At 37.6% G+C, this 27,540-nt stretch overlaps 1 non-coding gene across 1 annotated transcript; it reads right to left on the minus strand.

Moving 5' to 3' along the window:
* Nucleotides 1-16,998: 16,998 nt before the first annotated feature.
* Nucleotides 16,999-17,106, minus strand: LOC112804335 (small nucleolar RNA R71). Its single transcript, XR_003202945.1, has one exon. It is a non-coding gene; the product is annotated as a small nucleolar RNA R71 (small nucleolar RNA).
* Between the last annotated feature and the right edge of the window lie 10,434 nt (nt 17,107-27,540).

Consider the following 27,540-nt stretch of genomic DNA (forward strand, 5'->3'; position numbering starts at 1 on the left):
TGTAATGGGGTTAGGTCAAGGTAGGATTGTATTTGGCCAAGTGGACTAAAAATCTTAATCCTTAATTAACTTAAACTTAACTTAGACAATCCATGTAATCATAATACAACATCTAACCATCCATTAACTATGTTTTCCACATATTCATACATTCTAATTTCAAGTACAACTCATATGCATTGCTTTCACCACTCACTTTGGGGCATTTTGTCCCCTTTTATTTGCTCTTTTTCTTTTCTTTTCTTTTCTTTTTTTATATTATTTTTCTTTTATTTTTCTCAATGCATATAATTAAATTATTGAATGCATAAACATGTCCTAAACATTTCTTTCACATTTTCAGAAATTTCTAACAGATTCAATTCTCAAACCAAATGTTTCCAAACACAATTTTTCCACACTTAAATCATAAGCACTTTCACTAGTCTAAGCTAACCAAGGATTCAAATTAAGGACATTATTGTTTTTCACTTAGAGTTGATGATGTGCTAAAATAAAGAACAAATGGGTATAACAGGCTCAAAATTGGTTTGCAAGGGATAATGAAAGGTAAGGCCATATGGGTATGTGAGCTCAGTGAAAAAAAGGCCTCAATCATGTAAGTGCATGTATACATCAAATAATGGAAATATAGAATTAAGCAAGACAAAGATCACAATTTTAGAGAGAAAAACACACATCAAAAATAAATTATTGGTTGATAAAATGCAACCAATCAATTAGGCTCAAAAATCTTACAGGTTTTGTGTGTTCGAGCTCTAAACCATGTTCCAATATAATATTTCTTCAAACAAGTGTAACAAAAAATTTTATTCAAATTAGTGAAATACTTTAAATGGTTTCTTTGGAAAAGAAAATATTACTTCAACCAAGTGGTAAAATATGCAAAAAATCAAACAAATATGCAATCAATTATGCAAATGCAACAATGAACAAACAAATAAAATAAAAAAATTTTGGTGTTGAGTCAAGAAATAACTAACCCATGGAGATCGGTATCGACCTCCCCACACTTAAAGATTGCACCGTCCTCGGTGCATGCTGAGATGTGCAAGTGGATGGGGTTGTGGTTTCTCAGCTGAGCTCTTTTTGTTCCTTTCCTTGCCGGCGGTGTAGGAGTAGCTTTCTCCTTTCCTTCCTTGGCGGCCATCCTGAAGAAGGGAAGAGAAAGTAAATTAAATTCAAATAGATATATAGCAAGGAAGAGAACGGAAGAGTGGTGATGGATGCACATTAGGATGTGATTGACATTAACACATGCTCGCGAGTACAGGTGAAAAGCCATCAATTGAAAATAGCTAGTGCATATAAGGACAAGTGAATGCAAGGTGTTTATTGGCATGCCGGCAAAGGGCATGAGTAGCATAGACCAAGCATCACCTGTAATAAATCACCATGTTTGTATTGACAATTATATTCAATTAATAAAATAGTAAAGGGAGTTTATGAAAAGCAAGCATTGAATAGTATAAAGTATAATAGAGAAGTGCATAATGCCATATGGACTTTTTCACAAACACATAGCATGTATGGTAAATAAGCTATTGAAAGTATTAAATTGAACATGCAAGCAACCCTTCAAAAAGTAATATATAATTGTCAAACAATTTCATAATAATTTACAAGAAAATAATTTCCCAATTAAATTTTTAACACCAAAATAACAAATTTAGAAAAGAAAATAAAAATATGCACAAAATAAAAAAAATGCAATGAATGAAAGTATGCAAATAAATTAAATAAAATAGAATGGAAGTGAGAGAAAATAAGAAAGGAAGAAGAAAGAAATAAGAAAAGATAAGAAGAATAAGGATTCGGAGAAGAAAAGATAAGAAAATTGGCACTAATCTGGAGAGGTTGTGCGACGCTGGTGACGCGGTCGCGTGACTTGATATGTGCTAGTGGCACGAGTGCAGCCTCGCGGTCGCACAACTCTCTGTTCAAAACTTAGTATTGCCAAAATCCAGGGTAACGCGGTCGCGTGGTCGACGCGATCGCGCGGGTGGCCTTTTTCTTAAAATGACGCGGCCGCGTGGGGCACGCGGTCGCGTGGTAGGGCTTGGGCTTCCAGCACGAGTCCAGCCCAATTCCAGCTCAACTTTCGGCCATACACCTTGTTACGTCGAAATCCAGGGCCACGCGGTTGCGTGGGTGACGCGGACGCGTAGGGAAGCCATTTTGCAAATGACGCGGCCGCATCAGCGATGCGGTCCTGTGGGACGATTTGTGCCCTTGGCACGCCTCCAGCTCTGCTCCTGCGTAACTCTCTGTTCAATTTCTTTTCCTCCTAACGCACATACGACGCGGACGCGTCAGCGACGCTGCCGCGTCGCGTGCGTAAATCCCTTTTTTTTGAAAAATGAAGAATGCAGTGTTAATATAAATGTGACGCAAAACTCCAGGTTCAATATAATAAAATAAAATAAAACTAAAAAACAAATAAAACTAAGTAAAAATGAAAAATGAACGATCGTACCATGGTGGGTTGTCTCCCACCTAGCACTTTTAGTTTAAGTCCTTAAGTTGGACATTTGGTGAGCTTCCTGTTATGGTGGCTTGTGCTTGAACTCATCCAGGAATCTCCACCAATGTTTGTGATTCCAGTGTCCTCCGGGATCCCAAACTAAGCATGTAAAGCCCTTAAGAAGCTTCAAACAGATTCTTAGGCTCCCGGGGTGACAAATGCCAGAACAGATTCCAGGATCCCAAACTTTACTTTTACACCCGTTTTTGTCTCGATCTGCATTTTTCCAGCCGGGTAAAAGGTGATCTGAATTCTCACTGTAGCGACCAAACAGCTTCCTAGACCCATTCAGTTGAGCTTTATACCAACCTTTGCGTTTAAACTTAAAGCTTCCAACCATGATGAACCTTGCAGGACAATTCTTACCACTGACCATCTTCCTCTTACTCTTGATGCCACAAAGAGCTCTAAGTTGACCATCCGTCTCCAGTAGCCCATATTCAAGTGGGATTAGAAAGCTAAGGGATATGAATTTTACCCACTTGAATGTTGTGAAGGATGATGGCAACTTAGGGGGAGGTATTTTTAATGAAATTGCAAGCTCCACTCCCTTGTGCTCCTCTCTGATAATTACCACCTCTTTGCAAGCTTCTTCAATTTCAACCTCTTCCTCTTGGTAGCTCTCTTTCAATTCAATTTCCTCTTCATTGCTTTCCAAGGGCATGGTAGGTTATACTTCTTCTTCTTGAATCTCCATCTCTTGATCAACCTCTTCCAAGTCTTCAACTATGATATGCTTTGGAGGTTGTACACCCTCCTCAGCATCAATTTCAACTGTCTTGGAAGGAAGCTCTATGACTTGACTTTCCCATGGAGGTTCTGCATCTCTTAAGTCTTCAACCACTTCTTCTTCTTCTTGAACAATGACAGCGTCTTCTACTTGTTCTAGTACGAATTCATTCTCTGTCTTGTCCACTGGGGTTTTTGGTATCTCCGTCATGCTACGCTCTTCAGTAGACTGTCCACATGGAGCTGTGGTTGATCCTTGTATATTTGAGCGCCTAGAAACCCATTGAATTACTACTTGCTCCAGTTGTTGAATGGTTGCCTGAAATCGATCCACTGTTTCCTTGAAACGATCCTTTGTCTCTTGATGTACTCGGCTTTCATAAGTAGGATCATATTGCTCTTGGATTGATGGATATGGAGATGATGAATATTGAAGTGGTGGTTCTTGGGAGTAATTGGGTTGGAATTTGGGTGGTTCTATATATGGTTCATATGGCTCATAAGGTGGTTGGTATGGTGGTTGAGGGTTAGGGTCATATGGAGGTGAATGGCGGAAAGGGGCTTGTGAGTTTGGTGGTCCAAAGTTATGTTGAGGAAAGGGTTCATAGGCATATGGTGGTGGTTGTTGATAGTCCATTCGAGGTGGTTGTTGCCATGAGGATTGATCAAGTCCTTGTGGCTCCTCCCATCTTTGATTGTTCCAACCTTGATGCCTGTTCTCATTGTAATTTCTTCTTCCTGCAACATTATTGTAACCAGACTCATAGCCAAAGGGGTGAGAGTTCATGATAGCAAATAAAAAAAAATTAAAAACAAAAATAAAAACAAATTGAAATTAAAAGGTTATTTAAATTTTGAATTTCAAAATTAAATTTTGAAATTTGAATTTTAAATTTTGAAATTTGAATTTTTAATTTTTGAAATTTGAAATTTTTTTTTGAAATTTGAAAATTGAAAATTTTTAAATTTGATTTTTGAAATAAGATAAGATAAGATAAAAATTTTAAAATAAAAATCAATAAACTCTTAATTTACAAAAAAGCAAATAAAAATAAAAAATAAAAACAAATCAAAAAGCAAATATTTACAATAACCAATAATAAGGCACACGTTTGCAATTCCCCGGCAACGGCGCCATTTTGATGAGAGATCTTTTGCGTGGTCTAGAAATTTGCGGATAAATCCTCGTTGCAAGTATAGTTTCTAAACCTTCAAAAGTCCTTTCATACAAATATTTTGGTTGTCACAAGTAACAAACCCCTAAATAAATTGTTAATCGAGTATTTAAACCTCGGGTCGTCTTCTCAAGGAATTGCAGGGAGGTATGTTCTTATTATTGGTTATGAAAAAGGTAAAATTGGGGTTTTGGAAGTAAGGTGGGAATATATTATATGACAAGTAAAATAAAATAATAATAGCTGTATAATAAACCTTTGGCAAGGTATAAGAACTGGAGGTCCTTTCCTAGTTATCCTTATCAATTGTGATGATAATTGGATTTTTCTCCCACTTTGTTAACCTCTAATTATGAAGGTAAGTTAAGTGGATGAATTAATTCCAATTCTCAACTAACAATGAGTTTGATAACTCAAGAGTCACCAATTATTTAACCAAGACCAAAAGGAAAGAAAATTGTATCTACTCGAATAACAATGCCCTCAGATTGGGAATAATAAAAAGGAACAATCATAAACTGAAATGCTTCAAATATCATTAAATAAAATATTCAACTCTTAACATGGAAAAGTTCATAAACTAAATTGGGATAAATAAAAATAAAGAACCTGTGATTGAGAGTCAATCCTAAAACTAAGAGAAGTCCTAAATCCTAATCCTAAGAGAGAGAGGAGAGAACCTCTCTCAAAACTAAATCTAAATCATGGAAAAGTGAATTATGAGAGCATCCCCATGAATGAATAGATTCTCCCACTTTATAGCCTCTAATCTGTGTTTTCTGGGCCGCAAACTGAGTTAGAAACAGCCCAGAAATTGCCCCCAACGTATTCTGGTACATACAGGTCGCGGAAAAGTGATGCGGCCGCATGGCTTAAGCGGCCGCGCGGGTTGTGTTCCTGCCAGGTCACGCGTCCGCGTGACCCACGTGTTTGCGTCGCCTGGCGTCAGGAAGCTATGGAAAATTATATATCAAATCGAAGACTCGGACGTTAGCTTTCTAACGCAACTGGAACCGCGTCGTTTGGACCTCTGTAGCTAAAGTTATAACCATTTGAGTGCAAAGAGGTCAGGCTGGACAGCTTAGCAATTTCTCCAACTTCTTGTATTCCTTCCACTTTTGCATGCTTCCTTTCCATCCTCTGAGCCATTCCTGCCCTGTAATCTCTGAGATCACTTAACACACATATCAAGGCATCTAATGGTAATAAGAGAGGATTAATAATAAGAAAATACAAGATCAAAGAAGCACGTTTTCAATCATAGTACAAAATCAGGAAGGAAATATAAAACTATGCAAATATTATGAATAAGTGGGTAAAGAGTTGATAAAATCCACTCAATTGAGCATAAGATAAACCATAAAATAGTGGTTTATCAGTCCTCTACTAGTCCATAAGCCTTTTTCATAGATTTATCTGCCATCTCCAACGAGAATTTGGCGGCTTGTACCTCATAGATTCCCGGTCTCTCCCTTACAGAGAGTGGAATCATGTTTATCGCTAACCCCAGGTCACACAGAGCTTTTTCAAAGGTCATGGTGCCTATGGTATAGGGTATTAAGAATTTACCAGGATCCTATTTCTTTTGAGCTAAATTTTACTGAACCAATGTATGCAGTTCATTGGTGAGCAAAGGAGGCTCTTCCTCCTAAGTTTTGTTACCAAACAGCTTGGCATTCAGCTTCTTGATTACTCCTAAATATTGGGTAACTTGCCCTTCAACAATGTCTTCATCTTCTTCAGAAGATGAATAGTCATCAGAGCTCATGAATGGTAAAAGGAGGTCCAAGAGAATCTCTATGGTCTCTGTATGAGCCTCAGATTCTTTTGGTTCCTCATTAGGGTATTCCGTACTGACCATTGGACGTCCCCTGAGGTCTTCCTCATTGGGATTCACGTCCTCCTCCTCCTCTAAGGTTTTGGCATGTTGATTATATCAATGGCCTTGCACTCTCCTTTGGGATTCTCTTTTGTATTGCTTGGGAGAGTGCTAAGAGGAGTTTTAATATCCCTTTTACTCGCTGGCCCACTTGTGCCTCCAAATTTCTAATGGAGGATCTTGTTTCAGTCATGAAACTAACAGTGGCCTTAGATAGATCAGAGACTATGTTTGCTAAGCTAGATGGATTCTGCTCAGAATACTCTGTCTGTTGCTAAGATGATGATGGGAAAGGTTTGCTATTGCTAAACCTGATTCTTCCACCATTGTTATTATTAAAGCCTTGCTTCTGTTGATCCTTCCATGAAAAATTTGGATGATTTTTCCATAAAGGATTATAAGTATTGCCAAAGGCTTCACCCATGTAATTCACCTCTGCCATTGCAGAGTTCTCAGGATCATTAGCTTCTTCTTCAGAAGATGCTTCTTTAATACTGTTGGATGCATTTTGCAATCCATTCAGACTCTGAGAGATCATATTGACTTGTTGGGTCAATATTTTGTTCTGAGCCAGTATGGCATCTTGGAAAATTCAGGCAGACCATCATAGAATATATCTAATGTGGTCCATTCTGAAAGCATGTCAGAAGGACACTTTTTGGTTAGTTGCTTGTATCTTTCCCAAGCTTCATAGAGGGACTCACCATATTTTTATCTGAAGGTCTGAACATCCACTCTAAGCTTGCTCAGCTTTTGAAGAGGAAAGAACTTGGCTAAGAAAGCCGTGACCAGCTTATTCCAAGAGTCCAGGCTATCTCTGGGTTGTGAGTCCAACCATGTTCTAGCTCTGTCTCTTACAGTAAAAGGGAAAAGCATAACCTTGTAGACATCAGGATCAACTCCATTGGTCTTAACAGTATCACAGATCTGCAAGAACTCAGTTAAAAACTGATAAGGGTCTTCTGATGGAAGTCCATGAAACTTGCAGTTCTGTTGCAGTAGAGAAACTAATTGAGGCTTTAGCTCAAAATTGTTTGCTCCTATGGCAGGGATTGAGATGCTTCTTCCATAGAAGTTGGAAGTTGGTGTAGTAAAATCACCAAGCATCTTCCTTGCATTGTTGTTTGGTTTGGCCATAATTGTTTCTTTTGCTGTTTCCTTTTCAAAAATTTCAGTGAGGTCCTCTTCAAAGTTTTATGCTTTAGCTGCTCTTAGCTTCCTCTTCAGAGTCCTTTCAGGTTTAGGATCAGCTTCACAAGTATGCCTTTATCTTTGTTCCTGCTCATATGAAAGAGAATAAAACAAAGAAAATATGGAATCCTCTATGTCACAGTATAGAGATCCCTTGAGGTGTCAGAGGAAAATAAGAATAGAAGAAGGGGGTAGGAAAAATTTCGAACACACAAAGAGAGATGGAGTTCGAATTGACAATAGAGGAGGAATGTTAGTGTTTAAGTAGAAAAAGATGAGAGAGGGGGGAAATTTTCGAAAAATTTAATAACTGAAAAAAAGAAAATTTAAATTAATTTTGAAAAATTGGTTGTGGTTTTCGAAAATTGAAGTAAAAAAAATGGTTAGGTGATTTTGAAAAAGATAAGAAATAAATTTGAAAGGATAAGAAGTTAGAAAAAAATATTTTTGAAATTAAAATTAAAAAAAAAAGATGTGATTTAGAAAAAGATATGATTTAAAAAGATATGATTGAAAGGATAAAATTAAAAAGATTTGATTTTTAAAATTAATAACTTGATTGACAAGAAACTAAAAGATGTGATTCTAAATTTCAAATTTTGAACCTTTCTTAACAAGAAAGTAACAAACTTGAAACTTTTGAATCAAGATTTTTGAAAATTTTGAAATAAAAATAAACAAGATTTGATTTTTTGAAAAAGATATGATTGAAAAGATATGATTTTGAAAAAGATATGATTGAAAATATTTAATTTGAGAAGGATTTGATTTTGAAAAATTTTGAAGATTTGAAAAAGATTTGATTTGAAAACAAGATTCCTCTCCTTGTGTCATCCTGGCGTTAAACGCCCAGGAGCTGCATGTTTTGGGTGTTTAACGCCCAATTGTTGCATGGTTTGGGCGTTCAAACGCCCAGCCAGGGTTTAAACGCTAGTTTTCCTTCTTCACTGGGCGTTTTGAACGCCCAGCTTTTTCTCTGTAATTCCTCTTCTTTATGTTCTTGGATCTTCATTTTGCTAAATCCTTTATTCAAGAAGATATGTTTTCAATTTTGAAAAACAACAAAATGAGTCGAAACATATAATTCTTGGATCAAAACACAAGATATATGCAAGAACATTATGAACGTCAAGATGAACACCAAAAACAATCTCGAAGATCAAAATGAACATCAAGAACCCAGTTTTCTTAATGAAAGAGAACATGGAGGACACCAAACTTAGAACTTTCTCATGTTTGGGTCATATGAATGCAAGAATGCATATGTAGAACATCATGCAGTGCAAATCAATAAATCATGAAGATCAAACAAGGCAATTCATCAAAAACGACTTGAAGATCATCAAGAACACAATGCATGTGTTTCAAAAATTGCAAGACAATTAAAATCATGCAGTTGACACTAAAATTAAAATTCGGCCCTATATTCACACAAGAACCATGAAATGTTTTTGAGTTTTGATGGTTTTATTAATTTTTTTGGATTTTTTGAAAATTATTTTGAAAATAACGAAAAAAAGAAAAAAATTTTGAAATATTTTTGAAAACTTTTTTGAAAAGAAAACAAAAATTACATAATCTGAACAACAAGATGAACCGTCAGTTGTCCAAACTCGAACAATCCCCGGCAACGGCGCCAAAAACATGGTGCACGAAATTGTGATACACAATGGCGCCAACAACTTGGTACGCACAATTGTAATCTCACTCTTTTTCACAACTTTGCACAACTAACTAGCAAGTGTACTGGGTTGTCCAAGTAATAAACCTTACGTGAGTAAGGGTCGATCCCACGGAGATTGTCGGCTTGAAGCAAGCTATGGTCACCTTGTAAATCTCAGTCAGGAGGATTCAAATGGGCTATGGAGTTTTCATAATTAAAAGATAAATAAACAGAAAATAAAGATAGAGATACTTATGTAAATCATTGGTGGGAATTTCAGATAAGCGTATGGAGATGCTTCATCCCTCTTGAATCTCTGCTTTCCTACTGCATTCATCCAATCCTTCATACTCCTTTCCATGGCAAGCTGTATGTTGGGCTTCACCATTGTCAATGGCTACTTTCCGTTCTCTCAGTGAAAATGGTCCAAATGCACTTTCACCGCACGGATAATCATCTGTCAGTTCTCAATCATGTTGGAATAGAATCCAGTGATCCTTTTGCATTTGTCACTACGCCCAACACTCGCGAGTTTGAAGCTCGTCACAGTCATCCCTTCCCAGATCCTACTCGAAATACCACAGACAAGGTTTAGACTTTCCGGATCTCAAGAATGGCCGCCAATAATTCTAGCTTATACCACGAAGATTCTGATCTTTCGGAATGGAGGCTAAGAGATATACGTTCAATCTAAGGTAGAACGGAAGTGGTTGTCAGGCACGCGTTCATAGGTTGAGAATAGTGATGAGTGTCACGGATCATCACATTCATTATGTTGAAGTGAAAGCGAATATCTTAGAATAGGAATAAGCATGAATTGAATAGAAAATAGTAGTAATTGCATTAATACTCGAGGAACAGCAGAGCTCCACACCTTGATCTATGGTGTGTAGAAACTCCACTGTTGAAAATACATAAGAACAAGGTCTAGGCATGGCCGAATGGCTAGCCTCCCCAAATCGCATATGAATTCAAAAATAGGGAAAAATACCCCTAGTACAATAGTAAAAAGTTATATTTATACTAAAATAGTTACTAAGGTTTACAGAAATAAGTAATTAATGCAGAAATCCACTTCTGAGCCCTACTTGGTGTGTGTTTGGGCTGAGCATTGAAGCTTTCACGTGTAGAGGTCTTCCTTGGAGTTAAACACCAGCTTTGGTGCTAGTTTGGGCGTTTAACTCCAACTTTTATGCCAGTTCTGGCGTTTTGACGCTAGAAAAGGGCAGAGAGCTGGCATTTTGACGCCATTTTACGTCATTAAAACTCGAGCAAAGTATGGACTATTATATATTGCTGGAAAGCCCTAGATGTCTACTTTCCAACGCAATTAATAGCGCCCCATTTGGAGTTCTGTAACTCCAGAAAATCCACTTCGAGTGCAGGGAGGTCAGAATCCAACAGCATCTGCAATCCTTTGTCAGCCTCTAAAATAGATTTTTGCTCAAGTCCCTCAATGTCAGCCAGAAAATACCTGAAATCACAGAAAAATACACAAACTCATAGTAAAGTCTAGAAATGTGAATTTTACTTAAAAACTAATAAAAATATACTAAAAACTAACTAAATCATACTAAAAACTATATAAAAAGATTGCCAAAACGCGTATAAATTATCCGCTCATCACTCGTCCTCGAGAAAAAATAAAGAGAAGAGAAGAATGGAGTACGGAAGAAGAAAATAGAAGGAGATGGAGGGAGGGAGAGGGCTTGGCCGAATGGGGCTTATGAGTGTATGAAGTGTGTGTCTATGAAGGGTTAGAAGGAGGGGTATTTATTGGCGGGGGTAGGGTTGGGTTTGGCCATGGGTGGGTAATTGGGAGGAAAATTTGATTTTGAAGTGGGTGGGGGTTGGTGGGAGTTATGATGGTTTTGGAAAAGTGATATGGATGTGATTGGGCTTAGGGTTTATAGGAAAAAGTGTATAGGGAAGTGTGAAAAAAAAGGAAGAAGTGGGGTAGGTAAAGATGCTGTGGGACCCACTACTTTTGAGAGGCTAGGAAATTCAGATTCCCTGCCCTCTACTCTGGCATTTGAACGCCCAGGATCTGCTCCCTGGCTGGCGTTCCACGCCAGCTATGCTGCCCATTGGGGGCGTTGAACACCCAGCCAGTACTCCCTGGCTGGCGTTCAATGCCAGCAACATTCCATCGAGAATGTTCTGTTTTCATTGCTTTACATTTTTGTCTCTGTTCTGACTGCTACATATGATCATGAACCTAAATAAATAAATTAAAGAAAAACAAAAGAAAAGAAAATAAAAATAATTAGTTAAGGTTAGGTTGCCTCCTAACAAGCACTTCTTTAATGTCACTAGCTTGACGGTTAGCTCCTCACGGAGGTAAGTATTGGTGAAGATTATGAGCGGATAATTTATACGCTTTTTGGCATTGTTTTTACATAGTTTTTAGTATGTTTTAGTTACTTTTTACTATTTTTATTAGTTTTTATGCGAAAATCATATTTCTGGACTTTACTATGAGTTTGTGTATTTTTCTGTAATTTCAAATATTTTCGGGCTGAAATTGAGGGACCTGAGCAAAAGTCTAATTCAGAGGCTGAGAAAGGACTGCAGATGTTGTTGGATTCTGACCGTTCTGCACTCGAAATGGATTTTCTGGAGCTACAAAATCCCAATTGGTGCGATCTCAATTGCGTTGGAAAGTAGACATCTTGAGCTTTCCAGCAATATATAATAGGTTATACTTTGCTCGAGATTTAATGGCCCAAACTGGCGTTCAAACAACCACCAGAGACTCTTTTCTAGCGTAAAACGCAGGAACTGGCACCAGAACTGGAGTTTAACGCCCAAACTGGCATCCAAGCTAGCGTTTAACTCCAGAAAAGGCCTATGCACGTCTAAAACTCAATGCTCAGCCCAAGCACACACCAAGTGGGCCCCAGAAGTGGATTTCTGCATTATCTGCACTTAGTTACTTATTTTCTATAATCCTTAGTAACTAGTTTAGTATAAATAGCACTTTTTACTATTGTATTGGGGATCTTATGCCATTTTTCATATTTGGGGAGGCTGGCCATTCGGCCATGCCTAGACCTTTTTCTCTTATGTATTTTCCAACGGTGGAGTTTCTACACCTCATAGACCAAGGTGCGAAGCTCTGCTGTTCTTCATGAATTAATGCAAGTACTATTGTTTCTCTTTCAATTCATGCCTACTTCTTCTCTAAGATATACTCTCGTTCTTAATTTAGTTAAGTCAGAAAGAAGGGGTGACCTGTGACAATTGATGAGCGAATAATTTATATGCTTTTTGGCATTATTTTTAGGTAGTTTTTAGTAGGATCTAGTTACTTTTAGGGATGTTTTTATTAGTTTTTATGCAAAATTCACATTTCTGGACTTTACTATGAGTTTGTGTGTTTATCTGTGATTTCAGGTATTTTCTGGCTGAAATTGAGGGACCTGAGCAAAAATCTGATAGAAGGCTGGCAAAGGACTGCTGATGCTGTTGGATTCTGACCTCTTTGAACTCGAAATGGATTTTCTAGAGCCGCAGAACTCTAAATGGTGCGCTCTTAATTGCGTTGAAAAGTAGACATCCAGGGCTTTCCAGCAATATATAATAGTCTATACTTTATTCAAGTTTAGACGACAGAAACTGGAGTTCAACGCCAGTTCTATGCTGCATTTTTGAGTAAAACGCCAGAAACACGTCACAAACCAGAGTTAAACGCCAAAAACACGTTACAACTTGGCGTTTAACCCCAAGAGAAGCCTCTGCACGTGTAAAGCTCAGTCTCAGCCCAAACACACACCAAAGTGGGCCCCAGAAGTGGATTTCTGCACTTAGACTTATTTCTGTAAACCTTAGTAACTAGTTTAGTATATGTAGAACTTTTTACTATTGTATTAGACGTCTTGGTTATCCCGGTTCCCTCTCTGGGGCCGGAACCAATGAACACCTTTATCACTTATGTATTTTCAATGGTGGAGTTTCTACACACCATAGATTAAGATGTGGAGCTCTGCTGTACCTCGAGAATTAATGCAATTACTATTATTCTTTTATTCAATTCAAGCTTATTTTTATTCTAAGATATCACTCGTACTTCAACCTGATGGATGTGATGATCCGTGACACTCATCATCATCCGTCCTTATGAATGCGTGCCTGACAATCACCTCCGTTCTACAAGTAAGAGCTAGATTGTGTATCTGTTGGATTCCTGATGCACGACACATGGTTGCCCTCGCCTGACAACCGAGCCTTCCATTCCATAAGATCAGAGTCTTCGTGGTATAAGCTAGAACCCATTGGCAGCATTCTTGAGAATTCGGAAAGTCTAAACCTTGTCTGTGGTATTCTGAGTAGGATTCAGGGATTGAATGACTGTGACGAACTTCAAACTCGCGAGTGTTGGGCGTAGTGACAGACACAAAAGGATCAATGGATCCTATTCCGACATGATCGAGAACCAACAGCTGATTAGCCATGCGGGAAACCGTAGAGGTCCATTTTCACTGAGAGGATGGGAAGTAGCCATTGACAAAGGTGACACCCTACAAACAGCTTGCTATGGAAAGGAATAAGAATGATTGGATGAAGCAGTAGGAAAGCAGAGATTCAAAAGGAACACAGCATCTTCATGTACTTATCTGAAATTCCCACCAATGAATTATATAAGTACCTCTATCTTTATTTTATGCTTTATTTATTTTTCTATTCGAAAACCATTATAACCATTTGAATCCGCCTGACTGAGATCTACAAGATGACCATAGCTTGCTTCATACTAACAATCTCTGTAGGATCGAACCTTACTCACGTAAGGTTTATTACTTGGACGACCTAGTACACTTGCTGGTTAGTGATGCGAAGTTGTGAAGAAAGTGCTGAGATTATAGATGCACATATCAAGTTGAATGCCATTGTTAGAGATCACAATTTCGTGCACCAACAATCACCCACTATCTTCGTTACTCGCTTAGCTAAGATCCACGTGCCTGACAACCACAAGCGGTCTACATGATGTTTAACATAGTCATTGGACGACAGCCAGAGTATAATCTCTTAGGTCTCTGATACACGGATTTGACTCGCCTCTCCTGACAACAGAGCATTTGAATCCGTTAGATTAGAACCTTCGTGGTATAGGCTAGAACCAAGCATTCTTGAGATCCGGAAAGTATAAACCTTGTCTGTGGTATTTCGAGTAGGATCTGGGATGGGATGACTGTGACGAGCTTCAAACTCACAAATGTTGGGCGCAGTGACAGTGTGCAAAAGGATAGAGAGATCCTATTCCGATGCAAGTGAGAACCGACAGATGATTAGCCGTGCGGAAACCGTACCTGGACCATTTTCACTGAGAGGACGGATGGTAGCCATTGACAACGGTGATCCACCAACATACAGCTTGCCATGGAAGCGAGCATGCATGATTGGATGAAGACAATAGGAAAGCAGAGGTTCAAAAGCAACAAAGCATCTCCAAACGCGTATCTGATACTTCCACCAATGAATTACATAAGTATCTTTATTTTATTTTATATTTTATTTATCTTTTAATTATCAAAACCTCATAACCAATTGAATCTGTCTGACTAAGATTTACAGGATGACCATAGCTTGCTTCAAGCCGACAATCTCTGTGGGATCGACCCTTACTCGCATAAGGTTTTATTACTTGGACGACCGAGTGCACTTGCTGGTAAGTTGTGCGGAGTTGCAAAAGGGTGATTGCAATTTCGTGCACCAAGTTTTTGGCGCCGTTTCCGGGGATTGTTTGAGTTTGGACAACTGACGGTTCATCTTGTTGCTTATATTGGGTAATTTTATTTTATGTTTAAGCTTTTTATTTTTATTTTCGAAAAATACAAAAAAAAATTAATAAAATCATAAAAACCAAAAAAATTTTTGTCTTTCTTGTTTGAGTCTAGTGTCAAATTTTGAAGTTTAGTGTCTTGCATGTCTTTATTTTCTTAAAAATTTTCAAAAATATGTTCTTGATGTTCGTCATGATCTTCAAAGTGTTCTTGGTGTTCATCTTGACATTCAAAGTATTCTTGCATGCATTATTTGTTTTGATCTTAAAATTTTATGTTTTGTTTGATTTTGTTATTTTTCTCTCTCCTTATAAAAAATTCAAAAGTAAAAAAATAATTATATACCTTTTTAGTAAATAATACAGAGAAATGAAGGATCAGAACATAAAGCAAAGGAATCACAGAGAAAAAGAGCTCACTGGCGTTAAAACGCCAGTAAAGGTATCATTCTGGGCGTTAAACGCCAGAATGGGCAGCATTTTGGGCCTTTAACACTAGAAATGACAGCATTCTGGGCGTTCAGAAAAACACCCAGTAAAGAAGGATTCCTGGCATTTAACGCCAGCCATGGTATTTGGCTGGGCATTAAACGCTCAAAGAGACAGTCAAGTGGGAGTTAAACCCCAGAAAGGATAGCATTCTGGGCGTTTAACGCCAGGATAAAACAAGGGAGATAATTTTGTTTCCAATTCAAATTTTTCTCAATTTTTCATGTTTTAATTCATAACTTTTTGCATCAAACATATTTTAACCGTTCATCTTTCAATTTTTTCTATGTTTTCGAAAATTTTAAAACTAATTTTTCAAAAATCTTTTTCTTAATTTTATTTCATATTTTTGAAAATCCTTGCTAACAATTAATATTTTGATTCAAAAAATTCAAGTTTGTTACTTTCTTGTTAAGAAAGGTTCAATCTTTGAATTCTAGAATCATATCTTTTAGTTTCTTGTTAGTCAAGTCATCAACTTTAATTTTAAAAATCAAATCTTTTTAATTTCTTTTTCAATCATATCTTTTTAAAATTTTAATTTCAAAATCTTTTTCTAACTTCTTATCTTTTCAAAATTATTTTCAAATCTTTTTCAACTAATTACTATTTCTTATCTTTTTCAAAATCACCTAACCACTTTTCCACCTCCAATTTTCGAAAATCACTAACCACATTTTCAAAAATCTTTTTAATTAACTAATTGTTTTAGTTTTGAATTCCATTGTATTTCTTTTTCAAATTTTTGAAACCAACTTAATTAATTAAATAAAAACAAAAATATTTTTCTTTTCCCTCTTTTAAAATTCGAATACTCCCTCTCTCATCTCTTTCTATTTAATTGCTAGCACTTCTCTTCTACTCATAATTCGAACCCCCCTCTCTCTGTGTGTGTGTTTGAATTCTTCATCTCCTCTCTTTTCTCATTCTTCTATTCTTCTATTCTTATACTCACATAAAGGAATCTCTATACTGTGACATAGAGGATTCCACTACTCCCTTTGTTCTCTTTTTTTCATATGACTAGGAACAAGGATAAGGACATTCTTGTTGAAGCTGATCCTGAACTTGAAAGGACTTTGAAGAGGAAGCTAAGAGAAGATAAAGCACAACACTCCGGAGAGGACCTTACAGAAAATCTTGAAAAAGAAGCAGACATGGCAGCGAAACTCAACAACAATGCTAGGGATGCAAGGAAGATGCTTGGTGACTATACTGCACCAACTCCCAACTTCTATGGAAGAAGCATCTCAATTCCTACCATTAGAGCAAACAACTTTGAGCTTAAGCCTCAATTAGTTTCTCTAATGCAGTAGAATTGCAGGTTTCATGGACTTCCATCGGAAGATCCTCATCAGTTCTTAGCTTAATTCTTGTAGATCTGTGGTATTGTTAAGACCAATGGGGTTGATCTCGAGGTCTACAGACTTATGCTTTTCCCCTTTGCTATAAGAGTAAAGAGCTAGGATATGATTGGACTCACAACCTAGAGAAAGCCTGAACTCTTGAGACAAGTTGGTCAGTGCTTTTTTGACCAAATTCTTTCCACCTCAAAAGATGAGCAAGCTTAGAGTGGAAGTCCAAACCTTCAGACAGAAGGAAGGTGAATCTCTCTATGAAGCTTGGGAAAGATACAAGCAATTAACCAAAAGGTGTCCTTCTGACATGCTTTCAGAATGGAGCATCATATGTATATTCTATGATGGTCTGTCTGAATTGTCCAAGATGTCATTGGACCATTCTGCTGGGGGATCTCTTCATCTAAAAAAACCTGCAGAAGCTTAGGAACTCAATGAGATGGTTGCAAATAACCAGTTCATGTACACTTCTGAAAGAAATCCTGTGAATAATGGGATGACTCAGAAGAAATGAGTTCTTGAAATTGATACTCTGAATGCCATATTGGCTCAGAATAAGATATTGACTCAGCAAGTCAATATGATTTCTCAGAATCTAACTGGATTGCAAGCTGCATCCGGCAGTACTAAAGAAGCCTCCTCTGAAGGAGAAGCTTATGACCCTGAGAATCCTGCAACGGAAGAGGTGAATTACATGGGAAAACCCTATGGAAACACCTATAATCCTTCATGGAGGAACCATCCAAATTTCTCATGGAAGGATCAACAGAAGCCTCAACAAGGCTTCAATAACAATAATGGTGGGAGAAATAGGTTCGGCAATAGCAAGCCTTTTCCATCATCTTCTCAGCAACAGACAGAGAATTCTGAGCAGAGCCGCTCTGACTTAGCAAATATAGTCTCTGATCTATCTAAGGCCACTGTCAGTTTCATGATTGAACAAGGTCCTCCATCAGAAATTTGGAGGCACAAGTGGGTCAGTGATGAGCGGATAATTTATATGCTTTTTAGCATTGTTTTTAGGTAGTTTTTTAGTAAGTTCAAGCTACTTTTAGGGATGTTTTCATTAGTTTTTATGTTAAATTCACATTTCTGGACTTTACTATGTGTTTGTGTGTTTTTCTGTGATTTCAGGTAATTTCTGGCTGAAATTGAGGGACCTGAGCAAAACTCTGAGAAGGAGGCTAACAAAAGACTGCTGATGCTGTTGGAATCTGACCTCCCTACACTCGAAATAGATTTTCTGGAGCTACAAAACTTCAAATGGCGCGCTCTCAACGGCGTTGGAAAGTAGACATCCAGAGCTTTCCAGCAATATATAATAGTCTATACTTTATTCGGGAATTGACGACGTAAACTGGCAACTCAACGCCAGTTCCATGTTGCTGTCTGGAGTAAAACGCCAGAAACACGTCACGAGCCGGAGTTGAACGCCCAAAACACATTACAACTTGGTGTTCAACTCCAATAAAAGCCTCAGCTCGTGGATAGATCAATCTCAGCCCAAACATACATCAAGTGGGACTCGGAAGTGGATTTATGCATCAATTACTTACTTATGTAAACCCTAGTAGCTAGTTTATTATAAATAGGACTTTTTACTAGTGTATTAGACATCTTTGGACGCCTAGTCCTTAGACCATGGGGGCTGGCCATTCGGCCATGCCTGAACCTTTCACTTATGTATTTTCAACGGTGGAGTTTCTACACACCATAGATTAAGGGTGTGGAGCTCTACTGTACCTCAAGTTTCAATACAATTACTATTATTTTCTATTCAATTCTCTTTTATTCCTATTCTAAGATATTCGTTGCACTTCAACTTGATGAATGTGATGATCCATGACACTCATCATCATTCTCACCTATGAACACGCGTGACTGACAACCACTTCCGTTCTACCTTAGGCCGGGCGCATATCTCTTAGATTCCCCAACAGAATCATCGTGGTATAAGCTAGATAGATGGCGGCATTCATGGGAATCCGGAAAGTCTAACCTTGTCTGTGGTATTCCGAGTAGGATTTCGGGAATCCGGAAAGTCTAACCTTGTCTGTGGTATTTTGAGTAGGATTCAGGGATTGAATGACTGTGACGAGCTTCAAACTCCTGAAGGCTGGGCGTTAGTGACAGACGCAAAAGAATCAAGGGATTCTATTCCAACCTAATTGAGAACCGACAGATGATTAGCCGTGCTGTGACAGAGCATAGGACCATTTTCACTGAGAGGATGGGATGTAGCCATTGACAACGGTGATGCCCTACATACAGCTTGCCATAGAAAGGAGTAAGAAGAAATTGGATGAATGTAATAAGAAAGTAGAGATTCAAGAGGAGTACAGCATCTCCATACGCCTATCTGAAATTCCCACTATTGATTCACATAAGTATTTCTATCCTATTTTATTTTCTGTTTATTACTTGGACGACCCATTGCACTTGGTGGTTAGTTGAACGGAGTTGTGAGATTCTCTAACAGTGCATGTAACTCTTTTGGTCCAACAACAACACTAAGCTGTTGGTGCCATTACCAGGGATTATTAAGATCCCAATTCATCATACCATGATCTCTTTGGGGTATTCTTGATAGAGCCAATATTTAAATTTCATACAAGTACAAAGAGACCAACTTTGAGGATCACAATTTCGTCCACCAAGTTTTTGGCGCCGTTGCCGGGGATTGTTCGAGTATGGACAACTGACGGTTCATCTTGTTGCTCAGATTAGGTAATTTTCTTTTCAAAAAGTTTTCAAAAATCTTTCAAAAATATTTTTTTATTTATTATTATTTTCGTTTTTCTAAAGTATATTTTCGAAAAAAGTAATAAAAATACAAAAAAATCATAAAATCATAAAAAAACCAAAAATATTTTGTGTTTCTTGTTTGAGTCTTGAGTCAATTTTTAAGTTTGGTGTCAATTGCATGCTTTAAAAAAAAAAATTTCTTGCATTTTTCGAAAATTCATGCATTCATAGTGTTCTTCATGATCTTCAAGATATTCTTGGTAAATCCTCTTGTTTGATCTTGATGATTTCTTGTTTTGTGTTGTTAGTTGTTTTTTATATGCATTTTTCGTTTGTTAGAGTCCATGCATTAAAGATTTCTAAGTTTGGTGTATTGCATGTTTTCTTTGCATCAAAAATTTTTCAAAATTATGTTCTTGATGTTCATCATGATCTTCAAAGTGTTCTTGGTGTTCATCTTGACATTCATAGTGTTCTTGCATGCATCATGAGTTTTGATTCATAATTTTCATGTTGTGAGTCATTTTTGTTGTTTTCCTCTCTCATCATTAAAAATTCAAAAAAATAAAAAAATATCTTTTCCTTATTTCCCTCCAAATTTTCAAAATTTTGGGTTGACTTGGTAAAAAATTTTTAAAAATTAGTTGTTTCTTACAAGTCAAGTCAAATTTTCAATTTTAAAAATCTTATCTTTTCAAAATCTTTTTCAAAAATCATATCTTTTCCATTTTTTCCTTTTTTTCGAAAATTTCAAAAATATTTTTCAAATTATTTTCAAAATCTTTTTCTTATCTTTTACATCATATTTTCGAAAATTAGCTAACAATTTATGTGATTGATTCAAAAATTTGAAGTTTGTTACTTTCTTGTTAAGAAAGGTTCAATTTTTAAAATTCTAGAATCTTATCTTTTAGTTTCTTGTTAGTTAAGTAATTAATTTTAATTTTAAAAATTAAATCTTTTTCAAAATTAATTTCAATCATATCTTTTTAAAACCATATCTTTTAAAATCATATCTTTTTAAAAAAATATCTTTTCAAAAATCATATCTTTTTATCATATCTTTTTATCGTATCTTTTATATCATATCTTTTTCAAAATCTTATCTTTTTCAAAAATTTGATTTTAAAATATCTTATCTAACTTCTTATCTTCTTATCTTTTCAAATTTGATTTTAATATCTTTTTCAACTAATTAATTAACTTTTTGTTTGTTTCTTATCTTTTTCAAAACAACCTAACTACTTTTCCCTCTCTAATTTTCGAAAATACCTCCCTCTTTTTCAAAAATTCTTTTTAATTAACTAATTGTTTCAAATTTTAATTTTAATTTTAATTCATCTTTAATTTTCGAAATTACTAACTCCTTTTCAAAAATATTTTCAAAAATCCCTCTCTCATCTTCTTCTATTTATTTATTTATTTACTAACACTTCTCTTCATCTCTTATCACCTCCCCTATCCTTACTCTTTATACAGACTATTCATCCCTCTCCTTCCATTATCCCCTTTCTTCTTCTACTAATAATAAGGATCCTCCTTACTGTGACATAGAGGATTCCTCTTCCTTTTCTTTTCCTCTTCTCTTTCATATGAGCAGGAACAAGGAAAAAGGCACTCTTGTTGAAGCTGATCCTGAACCTGAAAAGACTCTGAAGAGGAAGTCAAGAGAAACTAAAAATCAACAATTCAGAGAAACCTCAAAAAAGAAAAAAGAAAAAAGAAAGAGAAAAGGGAAGACAAAAAGCTTCCACCTCCAAGTCATGGGAGATGGAGATATTCATCTCAAGGGTCCATAACTCAGTAGAAGAGCATTTGACTGCACATCAAGAGAGCATGAAAAATTCCCTCATCAAGAAATCCCTGAGATACCTCAGGGGATACATGTTTCTCCACATAATTATTGGAAGCAACTAAGGGTAGGAACACCAAAATCACTAGAGATCATGCAACAGAAGCAAGGAAGAGACATAAAGGAGCTCAAAAAGCACCATTGGTTCTTCAAGAGGCGCCACCCTCACTAAGGTGGACTCATTCCTTGTTCTTATTTCTCTGCTTTTTCGGTTTTTATCTTTCATGTCTATCTATATTTTGTGTCTCTACTTCATGATCATTAGTATGTAGTAACTATGTCTTAAAGCTATGAATAAATTCTATAAATCCTTCACCTCTCTTAAAAAAAATGTTTTTAATTCAAAAGAACAAGAAGTACATAAATTTCGAAAATTGTCCTTGAATTTAATTTAATTATATTGATGTGGTGACAATACTTTTTGTTTTCTGAATGAATGCTTAAACAGTGCATATTTTTGATCTTGTTGTTTATGAATGTTAAAATTGTTGGCTCTTGAAAGAATGATGAACAAAGAGAAATGTTATTGATGATCTGAAAAATCATAAAATTGATTCTTGAAGCAAGAAAAAGTAGTGAAAAAGCAAAGGCTTGCGAAAAAAAAACTCACAAAAAAAAAATAGAAAGAAAAAGAAAAAGCAAGCAGAAAAAGCCAATAGCCCTTAAAACCAAAAGGCAAGGGTAAAAAGGATCCAAGGCTTTGAGCATCAATGGATAGGAGGGCCCAAGGAAATAAAATCCAGGCCTAAGCGGCTAAATCAAGCTGTCCCTAACCATGTGCTTGTGTCATGAAGGTCCAAGTGAAAAGCTTGAGACTGAGTGGTTAAAGTCGTGATCCAAAGCAAAAAGAGTGTGCTTAAGAGCTCTGGTCACCTCTAACTGGGGACTCTAGCAAAGCTGAGTCACAATCTGAAAAGGTTCACCCAGTCATGTGTCTGTGGCATTTATGTATCCGGTGGTAATACTGGAAAACAAAGTGCTTAGGGCTACGGCCAAGATTCATAAAAGTAGCTGTGTTCAAGAATCAACATACTTAACTAGGAGAATCAATAACACTATCTGAAATTCTAAGTTCCTATAGAAGCCAATCACTCTAAACTTCAAAGGAAAAAGTGAGATGCCAAAACTGTTCAGAAGCAAAAAGCTACAAGTCCCGCTCATCTAATTAGAATTAATATTCATTGATATTTTGAGATTTATAGTATATTCTCTTCTTTTTATCCTAATTGATTTTCAGTTGCTTGGGGACAAGCAACAAGTTAAGTTTGGTGTTGTGATGAGCGGATAATTTATACGCTTTTTTGCATTGTTTTTAGGTAGTTTTTAGTAAGTTCAAGCTACTTTTAGGGATGTTTTCATTAGGTTTTACGTTAAATTCATATTTCTGGACTTTACTATGTGTTTGTGTGTTTTTCTGTGATTTCAGGTAATTTCTGGCTGAAATTGAGGGACCTGAGCAAAACTCTGAGAAGGAGGCTAACAAAGGACTGCTGATGCTGTTGGAATCTGATCTCCCTGCACTCGAAATAGATTTTCTGGAGCTATAGAACTCCAAATGGCGCGCTCTCAACGGCGTTGGAAAGTAGACATCCAGAGCATTCCATTAATATATAATAGTCCATACTTTATTCGGGAATTGACGACGTAAACTGGCGCTCAACGCCAGTTTCATGTTGCTGTCTGGAGTAAAACGCCAGAAACACGTCACGACCCGAAGTTGAACGCCCAAAACACGTTACAACTTGGTGTTCAACTCCAATAAAAGCCTCAGCTCGTGGATAGACCAAGCTCAGCCCAAACATACACCAAATGGGCCCTGAAAGTGGATTTATCCATCAATTACTTACTCATGTAAACCCTAGTAGCTAGTTTATTATAAATAGGACTTTTTACTAGTGTATTAGACATCTCTGGACGCCTAGTCCTTAGACGATGGGGGCTGGCCATTCGGCCATGCCTGAACCTTTCACTTATGTATTTTCAACGGTAGAGTTTCTACACACCATAGATTAAGGGTGTGGAGCTCTGCTGTACCTCAAGTTTCAATACAATTACTATTATTTTCTATTCAATTCTCTTTTATTCCTATTCTAAGATATTCGTTGCACTTCAACTTGATGAAGGTGATGATCCGTGACACTCATCATCATTCTCATCTATAATCGCGTGTGACTGACAACCACTTCCGTTCTACTTTAGGCCGGGCGCATATCTCTTAGATTCCCCAACAGAATCTTCGTGGTATAAGCTAGATAGATGGCGGCATTCATGGGAATCCGGAAAGTCTAACCTTGTCTGTGGTATTCCGAGTAGGATTCCGGGAATCCGAAAAGTCTAACCTTGTCTGTTGTATTCTGAGTAGGATTCCGGGATTGAATGACTGTGACGAGCTTTAAACTCCTGAAGGCTGGGCGTTAGTGACAGACGCAAAAGAATCAAGGGATTCTATTCCAACCTGATTGAGAACCGACAGATGATTAGCCGTGCTGTGACAGAGCATAGGACCATTTTCACTGAGAGGATGGGATGTAGCCATTGACAACGGTGATGCCCTACATACAGCTTGCCATGGAAAGGAGTAAGAAGAAATTGGATGAATGTAATAAGAAAGTAGAGATTCAAGAGGAGCACAGCATCTCCATACGCCTATCTGAAATTCCCACTATTGATTCACATAAGTATTTCTATCCTATTTTATTTTCTGTTTATTATTAATTTTCGAACTTATCATAAACCAATTTAATCTGCCTAACTGAGATTTACAAGGTGACCATAGCTTGCTTCATACCAACAATCTCCGTGGGATCGACCCTTACTCACGTAAGGTATTACTTGGACGACCCAATGCACTTGCTGGTTAGTTGAACGGAGTTGTGAGATTCTCTAATAGTGCCTGTAACTCTTTTGGTCCAACAACAACACTAAGCCGTTGGTGCCATTACCAGGGATTATTAAGATCCCAATTCATCATACCATGATCTCTTTGGGGTATTCTTGATAGAGCCAATATTTAAATTTCATACAAGTACAAAGAGACCAACTTTGAGGATCACAATTTCGTCCACCAGTCAGCTGAGAAAAAGAGTTACTGAAACTCCTCCTAGTACTCTCCCAAGCAATACAGAAGAGAATCTAAAGAGAGAGTGCAAGGTTGTCAATATAACCAAAACGGTCGAACCTACAGAGGAGGATGAGGCAGTGATCTCCAATGAGGAAGACCTCACTAGACGTCCGCTGACCACTAAGGAGTTCCCTAATGGGGAACCAAAGGAATTTGAGGCTCATACATAGACCATAGAGATTCCATTGAACTTACTATTGCCATTCATGAGCTCTGATGAGTATTCTTCCTCTAAAGAAGATGAAGATATTGTTAAAGAGCAAGTTGCTCGGTATCTAAGTGCAACCATGAAGCTGAATGCCAAGTTATTTGGTAATAAGACTTGGGAGGATGAACCTCCATTGTTCATCAATGAACTGAATGCCTTGGTTCAGCTAAAAATACCTCAGAAGAAACCAGATCCCGGAAGGTTCTTAATACCTTATACTATAGGCACCATGACATTTGAGAAGGCTCTGTGTGACTTGGGGTTAGGTATAAACCTCATGCCACTCTCTGTAATAGAGAAACTATGGATTTTTGAGGTACAAGCTGCAAGATTCTCACTAGAGATGGCACACAAATCAATGAAAATGGCTATGGACTCGTAGAGGATGCCTTAGTGAAGGTTGAAGGCCTCTACATCCCTACTGACTTCATAATCCTAAACACTGGGAAGGACGAGGATGAATCCATCATCCATGGAAGACCCTTCCTAGCCACAGCAAGGGCTGTAATTGATGTGGATATAGGAGAGTTAGTCCTTCAATTGAATGAGGACTACCTTGTGTTTAAGGCTCAAGGATCTTCTTCTGTAAACATGGAGAAGAAGCATGAAAAGCTTCATCCAATTCTCTCCATACAGAGTCAAGCAGAGCCCCTACATTCAAACTCTAAGTTTGGTGTTGGGAGGTCACAATCATGCTCTGAGCATCTGTCAAGCTCTGTAAGAACTTCCTATCAAGCTATTGACATTAAAGAAGCGCTTATTGGGAGGCAACCCAATCTTATTTATCTAGGTTGATGATCATGTGGAGTCACAAAAACAGCTGCAGAATTAAAGCAGAATCAAAAACAGCATCAAAAATAGCACACCTTGGAGGACGGGCTTAGTGGCGTTTAAACGCCAGTAAGCATAGCAAAATGGGCGTTTAACACCCAAAATGGCAACATTCTGGGCGTTAAACGCCAAAATGGGCAGACAGACTAGCGTTTAATGCCAGAAAAAGGTGTCTGGTTTCTGGCTGGCGTTAAACGCCAGCAAGGATAGCAGAATGGGCGTTTAATACCCAGCCTAGCAGCATTATGGGCGTTAAACGCCAGAAATGGCAGCCAGACTGGCATTTAACACCAGGAAAGGCAGCAGAGCTGGCGTTAAATGCCGGAAATGGCACACAGAGGGCGTTTAAATGCCAGAAAGGTGCAGGGATGAGAAATCCTTAACACCTCAGGATCTATGGGCCCCACAAGATCCCCATCTACCCCAACTCACTCTCTCTCCTCTTCACACCTTTGCATAACACTCTTCCCCAAACACCATTCACCTATCAAATCCTACCCACTTTCCTATAATCTCTCCACCACTCACATCCATCCACTCTTCCCCAAAAACCCCTCATAAAACCCCACCTACCTCACCATTCAAATTCAAAACATTTCCTTCCTAAACCCACCCATTTTCACACGGATTCCCTCTCTTCCTTACCTTACCATCCTCAATTTCACACATCACAAACACTTTTTCACCCCTTGGCCGAACTACTTATACACTTCCATCTCCTCCATTTATTCTTCTTCTACCCTCTTCTTTCTTCTTTTGCTCGAGGACGAGCAAACCTTTTAAGTTTGGTGTGGGAAAAAGCTCTGCTTTTTTGTTTTTCCATAATCATTAATAGCACCTAAGGCCGGAGAAACCTCTAGAAAGAAAAAAGGGAAGGCAGTTTCTTCCACCTCCAAGTCATGGGAGATAGAAAGATTCATCTCAAAGGTCCATCAAGACTACTTCTATGAAGTTGTGGCCAAGAAAAAGGTGATCCCCGAGGTCTCCTTCATGCTCAAAAAGAGTGAATATCTGGAGATCCGGCGTGAAGTGCGAAGAAGAGGTTGGGAAGTTCTCACCAACCCCATCCAACAAGTCAGAATCTTAATGGTTCAAGAGTTCTATGCTAATGCATGGATCACGAACCATGATCAAAGTATGAACCCGAACCCAAAGAATTGGCTCACAATGGTTTGGGGGAAATATTTGGATTTCAGTCCGAAAACCATGAGGTTGGCATTCAACTTGCCAATGATGCAAGGAGATCCTCATCATTTCACTAGAAGGGTCAAGTTTGATCAAAGGTTGGACCAAGTTCTCATGGACATCTGTGTGGAAGGAGCCTAATGAAAGAGAGACTCCAAAGGCAAGCCGGTTCATATGAGAAGGCATGACCTCAAACCTGTGGCTAGAGGATGGTTGGAGTTCATCCAACGCTCTATCATTCTTACTAGCAACTGGTCTAAAGCAACTGTAGATCAGGCTATCATGATCCATAGTATCATGATTGGAGAGGAAGTGGAAGTTCATGAGATCATACCTCTCAAACTATACAAGGTGGCTGACAAGCCCTCCACTTTGGCAAGGTTAGCCTTTCCTCATCTCATCTGTCTCCTCTGCAATTCAGCTGGAATTGCCATAAAGGAAGACATCCCCATTGAAACAGACAAGCCCATCACTAAAAAGAGGATAGAGCACCAAGAGCACTCCATTATCCTCCATGAAATCAGAGAGGACCAAAGAGCCATGAGGGAGGAGCAACAAAAGCAAAGAAGCGATATTGAGGAGCTAAAGCACTCTATAGGATCTTCAAGAGGAAGAACTAGCCGCCGTCAGTAAGATGGACCTGTTCTTTAATTTCCTTGTTATTTGTTTTTCTGTTTTTTGGTTTTTATGCTTTATGTTTGACTATGTTTGTGTCTTTATTACATGATCATTAGTGTCTAGTGTCTATGTTTTAAAGCTATGAATGTTCCATGAATCTTTCACCTTTCTTAAATGAAAAATGTTT

This window comes from Arachis hypogaea, chromosome 5 (genome assembly GCF_003086295.3).
Source record: "Arachis hypogaea cultivar Tifrunner chromosome 5, arahy.Tifrunner.gnm2.J5K5, whole genome shotgun sequence".
NCBI lineage: Eukaryota > Viridiplantae > Streptophyta > Magnoliopsida > Fabales > Fabaceae > Arachis > Arachis hypogaea.